The sequence below is a fragment of the Lontra canadensis genome, unplaced genomic scaffold, assembly GCF_010015895.1.
Source record: "Lontra canadensis isolate GAN:19392208 unplaced genomic scaffold, GSC_riverotter_1.0 scaffold47, whole genome shotgun sequence".
Classification (NCBI taxonomy): Eukaryota; Metazoa; Chordata; class Mammalia; order Carnivora; family Mustelidae; genus Lontra; species Lontra canadensis.
The window spans coordinates 4,920,351-4,930,172 of NW_022631041.1; the positions used below are offsets into that span (position 1 = coordinate 4,920,351).

The following is a 9,822-nucleotide window of genomic DNA, read 5'->3' on the forward strand; positions in this document are numbered from 1 at the left end:
AACCCCCTGAGCCTCCGTTTCCTCATACACAAAATAAGATGTGAGTGCTATGTACATAATAGTTATTGCCTAAAGTGAGATAATGTAACATGGAAGCCATTTGTAAACGGTATAGCATTACACAAATGGTAATGCACGTCATCAGGGAAACAAGGAATATAATTACTAAGTCCTGTTGCATAGGTTGTATGTGGAGAATAAAAGATGAGAGGTTTATTCCTCATAACCACCCTTCAGTGCATGCTACAGTCAGGAGGATAGAAGGATAAGCAGAAGGGAATATTATGAAATGATATAAAAGCAAACTTCAGTCGGTTTTCTGGCAACTAAAAAAACGCTCATGGACCAAATGTGCTTTGTTCATACTGCTGATTTAATTAATGCTTTCTGACTGAATGACGAATACATGAAGGGGTCAGGAACTGAATGTGGGAATGAATGAAGGCATAGCCAAGAGAAATGCATGAACAAAGCAGGAGGTATCAGGTATGTGTCAGGAGTGAAAGAAATAATTTGGGAAAAATGAACCCATGTGGCCCAAGAAGCCAACAGTAATGGGCTCCATTCACACAGACTATAATGGCAGAAGAAACAGCAGTCCTGATAAATAGAGATTGGTTCTAGGCTTCCTATCATTCCAGCAATACTCATTCATAAATACTGACACCTTCTCCAGTTGCCTAAAAACATAAAGGACCCAAGCAGAAAAGCTGCATGCATGCAAAAAACTATAAAAATGACCCCATATGAAAGGAAACATTTTGAAGGCCACAACACATTGAAGCTCATAAGGGCTACTCTGAATTCTATGTGATAGCTAGAAAAATTATATCAAACCCATAGAGAGCAGAGAGTAAATCTAATTTGCAACATTACCAAATCTTTACAAAATCTGCAAAACGTGTCCAAATAGAATGGATTAAAAGTTTCCTCAGTTTTATTTTCCCTATTTGTGTAACTAATGACATATATATTTAAATTATTTATTTAATTTATTTACATATTCTATTTTATTATTTATAAATTAAATTTGGATTTCAATAACTTCTGGCTCCAAAAATTACTAACTATAATGACTATGTAATTCTCAGCTAAGTAATTAACTGCTCTGAAACCCAATTTTCTCAAATGAATATGGGATTCTTACTTTTTACTTTAAAGATTTTATTTATTTATTTGACAGAGAGAGAGAGAGATCACAATAGGCAGGCAGAGAGAGAAGGGTAAGCAGGCTCTCCGCTGAGCAGAGAACCCGATGTGGGGCTGGATCCCAGGAGCCTAAGATCATGACCTGAGCCAAAGAGGCTTAACCCACTGAGCCACCCAGGCACCCCACTTACTTTTAACTTTAAAAAGCTTAAGTACCTGTAGTACAGAGCCAACTCACAGAACATGTTAAGCATTTTCACCTTCCTTCTTACCTTTCCTCAGCTTAAAGAAGAAATACCACTTACACAGTTCTTTTTTTTTTTTTTTTTTTTTTTAAGATTTCATTTGTTTATTTCAGAGAGTGAGAGAGAGACCGCACAAGCAGCGGGGAGGGCAAAAGGAAAGGGAGAAGCAGGCTCCCTGATGAGCAGGGAGCCCAGTGCAGGGCTTGATCACAGAACCCTGAGATCATGACCTGAGCCAAAGGCAAATGCTTAACAGACTGAGCCATCCAAGCTCCCTACCATTTACATAATTCTTAAATAATTACAACTGATGCAATGAAAGAATATAAATTTGAACATATTGTTAAAGGTCCATAGTCCACCTAATGGTCCAAAGTTCACCTACCTTAAAATGAATAATTTTAAGACAAATCAAAAGCACTGGCTACACGAAAGAAAATGGCAACAAATGAGGAGCAATATTGTTGATAGAAAGATAAAATTGTTTTTTTTTTTTTTTACTATATTTTATAAAAAGTGATATAAGAGAAAGATTATCCTAATGGTGAGGGTTTTCCTTTCTTGGAAACTGTCTTCTATTTACTACCAATGTGGGGAGGGGAAATTAGGCAAATTTCTAAAATGTATTATTTGAAAAAAATATCCTCACTTGGACTAATGGGCAAAGCCAGGTTCACAGACAAAGTCAGGGAGAGACTGCTGATTATACACAACACAGACATCATAAAAAACCATACTAATTTCATACGAAGTGTTTCCTAACCAAAGTATTTGGTTTAATTGAGAAAATGTACCCATCTCAATGAGTTCTGTCTCCAGTGACAGGCTAAAGAATCAGTCACATGATTAATAAAGTGTTAAGTATTGTTATGCTTAAATAATGACACAGCTACCATTACCACTATTAACCATCCTCGTAAACACTAATAGTTGTTGAGCTCCTACCACCTGCCAGGAGTTTAATCCTCACATAATCTTATGAATTTACTTTACAAAAAAAAAAAAAAAATTATTATTTTAAAACACAGTGACTCCCAGTATGCCGACTTTGAAGCAAAGGTTCCCAGAACACACGTGTGATAATCAAGAAGGCTAGCTGTACTCAATGTCCCGGCCAGGTGTATTCTCAGGCAGCACTCAGACAGCATAACCTGCACAGTGTCCTAAACATCCCTTAAGTTAGGTTCCACCAGCCAAAATTTAACTATAACACCATCGGGTCCTTTGAGAATAATTGTAAAAGCCAAACTTGTGAGTACATGGAGAATTAAGTGCGGCAGACAAAAACATTTAGGTTAGTGGTGCTCAGTAATCATTATCATTTTCTAATATCTACTCTAGCTATTAAGAATTAAAGTTTTGTTTTAGAAACTGCCTTTTAATGTTTCTCTTCCTGAAGGGTTTTGTATCAAACTGCCTTATATCCCTTTAATTATCTGATTTTATTTCTTTTTCTGAATGGCACCATATGCCCATAACAATGTAAATTAATGGTCACAAATGAATCTTGGGCCATGAGCCTTACAGACAAAATGAAAAGATGTCCTGGGGTTTCCAAGCTTGGTATTTATTTCTGCACTCACTGAATACTCAAAAACCACACTAACAAATCAGGTTCTAGGGCAGTTGTCTCAAGGGAGATCATTTCAGACAAACCTAAAACAGTTGTTGGCTTCATATGAATAATACAACCATATCTCTGAAAAACCACCTGACCTCATCACGTTTTAAGATGTTGATAGGTGAAGCAGATACTATTAGTTTGGTTTCAAAGTCTGCTCCCCAAATGATTAGCCACTTTCTCCTCTTATTCATTATCATCCATCAGGTTTTTAAATAGCTTCAGTTCATTCAGAGGAAAATTAAATAACAAGCTGTACAATTTAGAATTGTGCATAAAATTTAGAATTTCAGAAACTCCAATCTTGTGACTGGACTAGAAAAATAAATATTTTTTCCAAATTTTCTGTTACTGGGTAAAGGGTTAATTAAAGCATGAGTTTGCCTGGATTAAAAAAAAAGAAGAAGAAGAAGAAGAATTACCAAACCTTAAAATCAGTATCATTTAGAGTTCGGATGCCAAAAATCTGTTTGACAGAGCAGGCTTTACTATACTGACATTTTAGCAGTAGCCAAAGTCCTGTTCCCACTAAATTCAGTCTTGGCAACACCAGTAATTTTCTAAAAGCCTTAACTCCTCTTGGTTAGGAGTTCTCTACCACGAGAGCTTTCCACAAAACACAGTGCAACGAGGAAGTTGAATTGAGCAAGACTTAAAGGTTTCTATTCTTATCATATAAACCAAGCTTTCTGTAAAATGAGAAAGGCCTAAATAAAGAAAGATACTAATTTACTCAAAATGTTCATTAGATTTTAGATTTTCCTCTGATACAATACAGTACAATTATACATAAATATCTCACTAATGGCAAAATCTGATATGTTTACATTATTTCAAGATTTCAACAAGCAAATAAGTACTAAAATAGTAAATAAAAGTATCTGGTCTCAAATTACAAGTGACAACATTTTCTAGTTTTCTCATCTTTCTAACTGGTACATTCCCAGAAATATTGTAAACACTTACAAACATGTTCATTTAGATAGCATTCCAAACATCTTTCACAGGTAGTAAGGGCCTCAAATCATCACTGCCAAAATTTCACATAAAGCTTAATATTTTGCTTAAAAGATATTCCCAATAATTTTGAAATCAAACCATATAAAAAGCACTTGACTCAACTTACCCAGCAGTTGACTGTTAATGAATTGGTAAAAGAATGTTCCAACCTAATCAGTTCGCTTAGTTTTTCAAGTGGATCTCATTACCATTGTCTTTTTAAAAATTCAAAGACTCCACCTAATGAGGAAAGGAAAACAAAAACAGAAACAAAAACAGTGTTTAAACCAGAGCAGCATCATGGGATCAATACATTAACAACACAGAAATCAAATCAAGGGACGCCTGGGTGGCTCAGTTGGTTAAGCAGCTGCCTTGGGTTCAGGTCATGATTCCAGCATCTTGGGATCGAGTCCCACATCGGGCTCCTTGCTTGGTGGGGAAGCCTGCTTCTCCCTCTGCCTCTGCCTGTCTGCCATTCCGCCTGCCTGTGCTCATTCTTTCGCTCTCTCGCTCTCGCTCACAAATAAATAAAATCTTAAAAAAAAAAAAAAGAAATCAAATCAAGATTCTTACTAAATCTTCTAAGTTACTGTGCTTCTTAAGAGTATAAAACAACAAAAGCATCTGCTAACTAAACCAATCCAGTATGGGGCAAAATGTATGTTCGAGCATAAAGAAAACAATAAAATGACACAGTCAATGTGAGAGCAGAAAAGTTTATTGTCAGTACTGATTGGCACACAGAAGCAAGAACTATATAATGACAGGATATGTAAAATTAGACATGAGTAAAAGAGGCAACTGATTGCTTTAGAATTCAGTTCATTGATTCTTATTAATTTACCAATGCAATGCAAATGTGTAGGCTGTAGTTCCTTAAAGCAGTTAAGTTCTAGTTCCATATATCTCTGTTGAGGAATATAAACTAATACCTATAATCAGTCACTTGGAGAGAATTCACTGCCATGAATTTCAAAATCATCCTCAGAATGTTATATCTGGTCTCCCACAGAAAGTATTTATTCTACTAAAGACCCCATAAACAGCTTGATTAGGTTTATAAATAATATCAGTTAATTCCATTCATTTTACCACCTTTTCTATCACCTTACACCTTTTCTAAAGCCCAAATATTAAATTACTATCTCAACTTCAAGAGAAAGTTTGAGAGAAAGCAAGCAATATCTCATCTGATGAGAACCTAAAATAAACGGATGCTAGAGGGCCAAGCAGAAGAGTAAGATACAGAGTTGGCTGGCAGCCAGCTACTCCCAAATCAAGTCTCCCCAGGGTAGATTTAGTATGTCTTAAAGTCCCAGAACATCAAACCCAACCATAGTCAAGTGAAAAATCAAAAACCTATCCCAAAGCCAGAAATACATGATTTTTATCATGCAGTTTGGAATTAGCCACATATGGCCACATATGGCCACTCCTCTCTAATCCCAAGACACATAGTAGTAAAAATTAATTTAACTAACCTCAGTATTTTTAAAAATGTTGAAATGATTTGCTATCCACTCTTAGAAGGTAGAAGCTCAAAACAAAAACAAAAACAAAACAAAAACGTTCCTAACAATGGAGAAGACAAATAGCAGTAATTATACACACTAAGTAGAAATCCACAGTAGTCATGGGAAATACATTTTCACTTCCAAGACAATCTAATGTCTAGATTCTAGGCTTGACTGCTATTCAGGAAATAGTTATCTAAAAAACTCATGTGGATATGGTCTCCAAAGACTTCTTCATTTACAGAGAAATAGTCTTAATTATTAGTCTAGGGTTCTTGCCATAAATACAGCAAGACAAAAGTTCAAATGGTTTGGTTATTTTAAATTATTCTGGATCAACAAATATAAGCACCTACAGGAGTTTCAAACAGTACAACACATCCATTTTTCACACTTGGATATCTAGAGCTGTGAAAATATTTTTGTACTTTTCTAGGACTTGGATGAAAGTTGTAAAGGCCCTTTCAAGTAACGATTGGAACTTAGCTTTATAATCCTGCCTCTGAACTACTGCCGTGATGGTTCTGCGCTAGTACAGGGTTTCACAACTTATCCTTCTGTTGATCACTTTCCGAGGAAAAGCAAGGGCACTTCCCATTGGAATGGCTCACAGATTGGCTTGAAGATTCTTCAGAATCCTTTTCTCACTGATTTGTCAATGAATAATGTGAAATTGACCTATACAAAAGTTTAGATCTACCATCCCTCTTCCTATGCTTGTTTATTTCTTAGAGCACTGCTTTCTTAAAGTATGTAGTTCTTGCCTCATAAAAGGACTTAGTACTTGCATAAGTACTGCATACTTAGTACTTCTTGCATAAAAGGACTTAGTACTTGCCAGTCATTAAGCCAGAATCTCAAAAGGTCTTTCATCTAGAATATAGCAAGTATGTTTTTGTTCCAATCTAACTATGCTTATCTGAGTGGCCAGTGATTTCAAATTACTTAGGAATTTTTTAGTGGTAGTATGGACACCTCACATCAAACCTCAAAAGCAGAAAGCACAAAATATATTAGTCATCTGTATGGATGATTTAGTAAAATGATTGCTCCTAATTAGCAAAGAAGATACGGATCTGTTGCCTACATAGCAGGTGTGCCTCATGTGTACAAACCACAATACAACATTCTTTAGAAATGTTCATTTCCTTAGAAATGAACAATGACACCCATGATATGATAGTAGGTTCCTTACGATTTCTATACCACACAGTAGTGCAATGCCTAAAATAATTGTACAACCTGATGAAAGCAGTTGAATCTAAACCTTCTTACCTTCTTACCTTTAATTTTTTTTTTTAATTGCTTGCCTCTACACATTAGGAAAAGGAAAAACAAAAACAAAAACAAAAACAAAAACACCTCGGTGAGTGGTATTTCAGCTTCCTCGGAAAATCTAAAAACATCTGAAACTTTGTATTTCAGTTAGGTAATCTAAACAATGGAGCAATTTATCATTAGCTAATATTTGATCATGCTTGTCACCAACTGGTCTATATTTTAGCCACAATGCTGAACCTGAGTGACCTTCTCTAGCTGAATGGTTTACCCCATGTAGTATACAGGAACCATGCCCTCTGAGTTGACCAGACCACTCCCTGAGAGCATATCAGCTGTCCATACTGTTGCAACAGCGACACAGTAAACTTGCCCTTTTAGGAGCACACTAGTGTAGCACTTGGCACCCTGGAGTGTGCTTGTGGATTCTGGTGTTTTTATATCCCTGGACTAATCCTTTGTCCAGGTCCTGGTGTTCAAACACCATCCTTCTATTGATGACAAGACTGAGATGCAGAAGGTCACAATCATTTGCTCAAGGTCATGCAACTAGAAGGCAGATTTCCTAACCACTATTCCACTATTTTTCTTTTACATCAATGAGCTTCTCTGATCACCAAAGATGCTAAAGATGCTTCTTAATATATGATGGGAGGGAAATAGGGAAGGCAGTGAGTGCAAAGTGGGCGGCAACAGACCAGCAAATACCACAGGCTCCACACCACCCTCTTTATCAGGGTTGCAAGTAACTTGCTTCTTTGTAAACCTAGTAAAAAACTGCCCAAGGAGAATAAGGAAACAGAATAACTTCAGACTGTTAGAGACCCGAAACATCCTGGCATATTTTGGCAGGACTCCAAAATAAAATTTGGAAAGCAGTACCTTAACCGCCAGAGTCAGTACAGCTGCCCTACTTAGCCATCTGTATTATTTTTCTTTAGAAACACATAACAACATTGAAGACATTTTAAACCAAAAAAAACCTCAATCTCATCATCCAAACACAATTATTAACATTTTTTACAAATGTATTTATTTCCCATGGAAGCATATGCTCACATAGATGTTCTCATAACACATATAACAATGTATTCTGGTTTTTTCATTTAATATTTCACAAACACATCCTACATTTCCATGTAATTCATACAGTTCTCATTTTTACTAGCCATATAATATTCCATAGTTTGCATATGTAGTCATTTCCTCAACCATTCCTCTGTGTGGGAACATCTAAATTGCTCTCATTTATTTTTAACTCTAGAGATGCTACTAGTAGTAGAGATACGATTCTTCCTTAAAAACATTAACAGAAATGGGATTAGTAAATCAGAGTATGAGTATTTTTATGGACTTCACATTTCTAGCCATACTGATGTGAGGAGATTGAAATCACGTATGAAGCTACCAACAATATGTGAGCATTCCACTTGCACAAAACTTACTCACCCTTTCATGTGATTAAATTCTTTTGGTGGTTTATTTAATGTAAACTGGCACTTCTGGGTTGTCTTTTTATACTAATGGTGACCATAATTACTCTCCCATTTAAAAATAATTTCATTGTCTTTCTTTTCTAATGTGAAAATTATCTCTACCCATATAATTTGACTACATTGTAGTCCTGTTTTTTCTTATGCATTTAAATGGCACTTTAATACAATGTATACATTAACTTCTCTACAAATTGTTCTGTACGCTCAATAAATGTAAAGATAAAGAATCTTTAGATCTTTAACCATTTAATATATCTGGCATGTATTTGACAAGTTCCAAGGTATCCACATACCATTTACTAAACTTGCTATATTATATTTTATGTGTTATTACATCATAATGGTCCATTTATAGGCTTCTCCTTTCTTACACTGATCTACATATTTAAAATGTAAGCTTTGTTCAGACTGAGTAAATGTAATGTGACTGGCATTATCGTAGGAACTCGCTGTTCATGTGTTAGGCAGTTTTAATTATTACTGTTGTTTATAGTATGTTTGAAATCTACAGTAGGGCTAGATTTGATAACCTTGTTCTCTTTTTTTTCCCTCCAAACATTCCTTCATATTTCCTTATGTGTGCATAGATACTTGCAAATTTCTCACCCATTTTTCCCAGATTATATTACCTGATTAAGTGTAATATTTGCCTTCCGCATTCAGCCATACCCAAAAAATCCCATTAGACGTTTTAATAGAATTGTATTGAATCACATATAAGCATCCTCTCAATATTTTGTTTTGCCATGTAAAAAATAGTGTATTATCCTGCATCTCTACATTTATTATATTTTTACATTCAATAAATATTTGCATTCTAAAAAACCTGATTCTGTGTCTTCCCAAATTCCATTTCACTTGCTTAGAAATAGTTAATTTCTCAAGTTCAACAACTGAATTGTGTTACTTCCTCATAAGATCCCCTGAATAAAATCCTTTATATGCAGGCAAACAGTGATTAAATAGAAAAGTGTTAAGTTCCAGCTTAAATAAAACATCCTAATTGCCTCAACAATGACGAAATTAAACTATATAAATGACACAACCACCACAAAATAATATCCCACGAAACCACTTTATTTTCTTAGTATATTTACAAGACACCGCCCCAAATTCATTTAAAACACAGCTGAATGGCTAAGAGAACACTTTATCCTCCTTGCTCTTCATCCCAACCACTGTCTGCTATCTGAAGACTAGGTTCAAAGATTGAGCAAAACCAACAGAAAAATGCAAATAATTTAAAATTATGATAATTTTTTAAAAAGATTTTATTTATCTACTTGACAGAGACCACAAGTAGGCAAAGAGGCAGGCAGAGAGAGAGGGGGAAGCAGGCTCCCCGCTGAGCAGAGAGCCCAATGTGGGGCTTGATCCCAGGACCCTGGGATCATGACCTGAGCCGAAGGCAGAGGCTTTAATCCACTGAGCCACCCAGATGCCCCTAAAATTATGATAATCTTTTAAACATAAACTTGACTAGGGGCTTCTGGATTGCTCAGACAGCTGAGGATCTT

At 35.6% G+C, this 9,822-nt stretch overlaps 1 protein-coding gene across 2 annotated transcripts in view; it reads right to left on the reverse strand.

Moving 5' to 3' along the window:
- Positions 1 to 4,254, reverse strand: part of HIVEP2 (HIVEP zinc finger 2) — an 83,935-nt gene extending 79,681 nt beyond the window's left edge. For both annotated transcript variants that reach the window (XM_032873064.1, XM_032873062.1), the window contains exon 1: positions 4,142 to 4,254. The gene's annotated coding sequence lies outside the window, so the exon portion shown is untranslated. The remainder of the gene's footprint in view (positions 1 to 4,141) is intronic.
- Between the last annotated feature and the right edge of the window lie 5,568 nt (positions 4,255 to 9,822).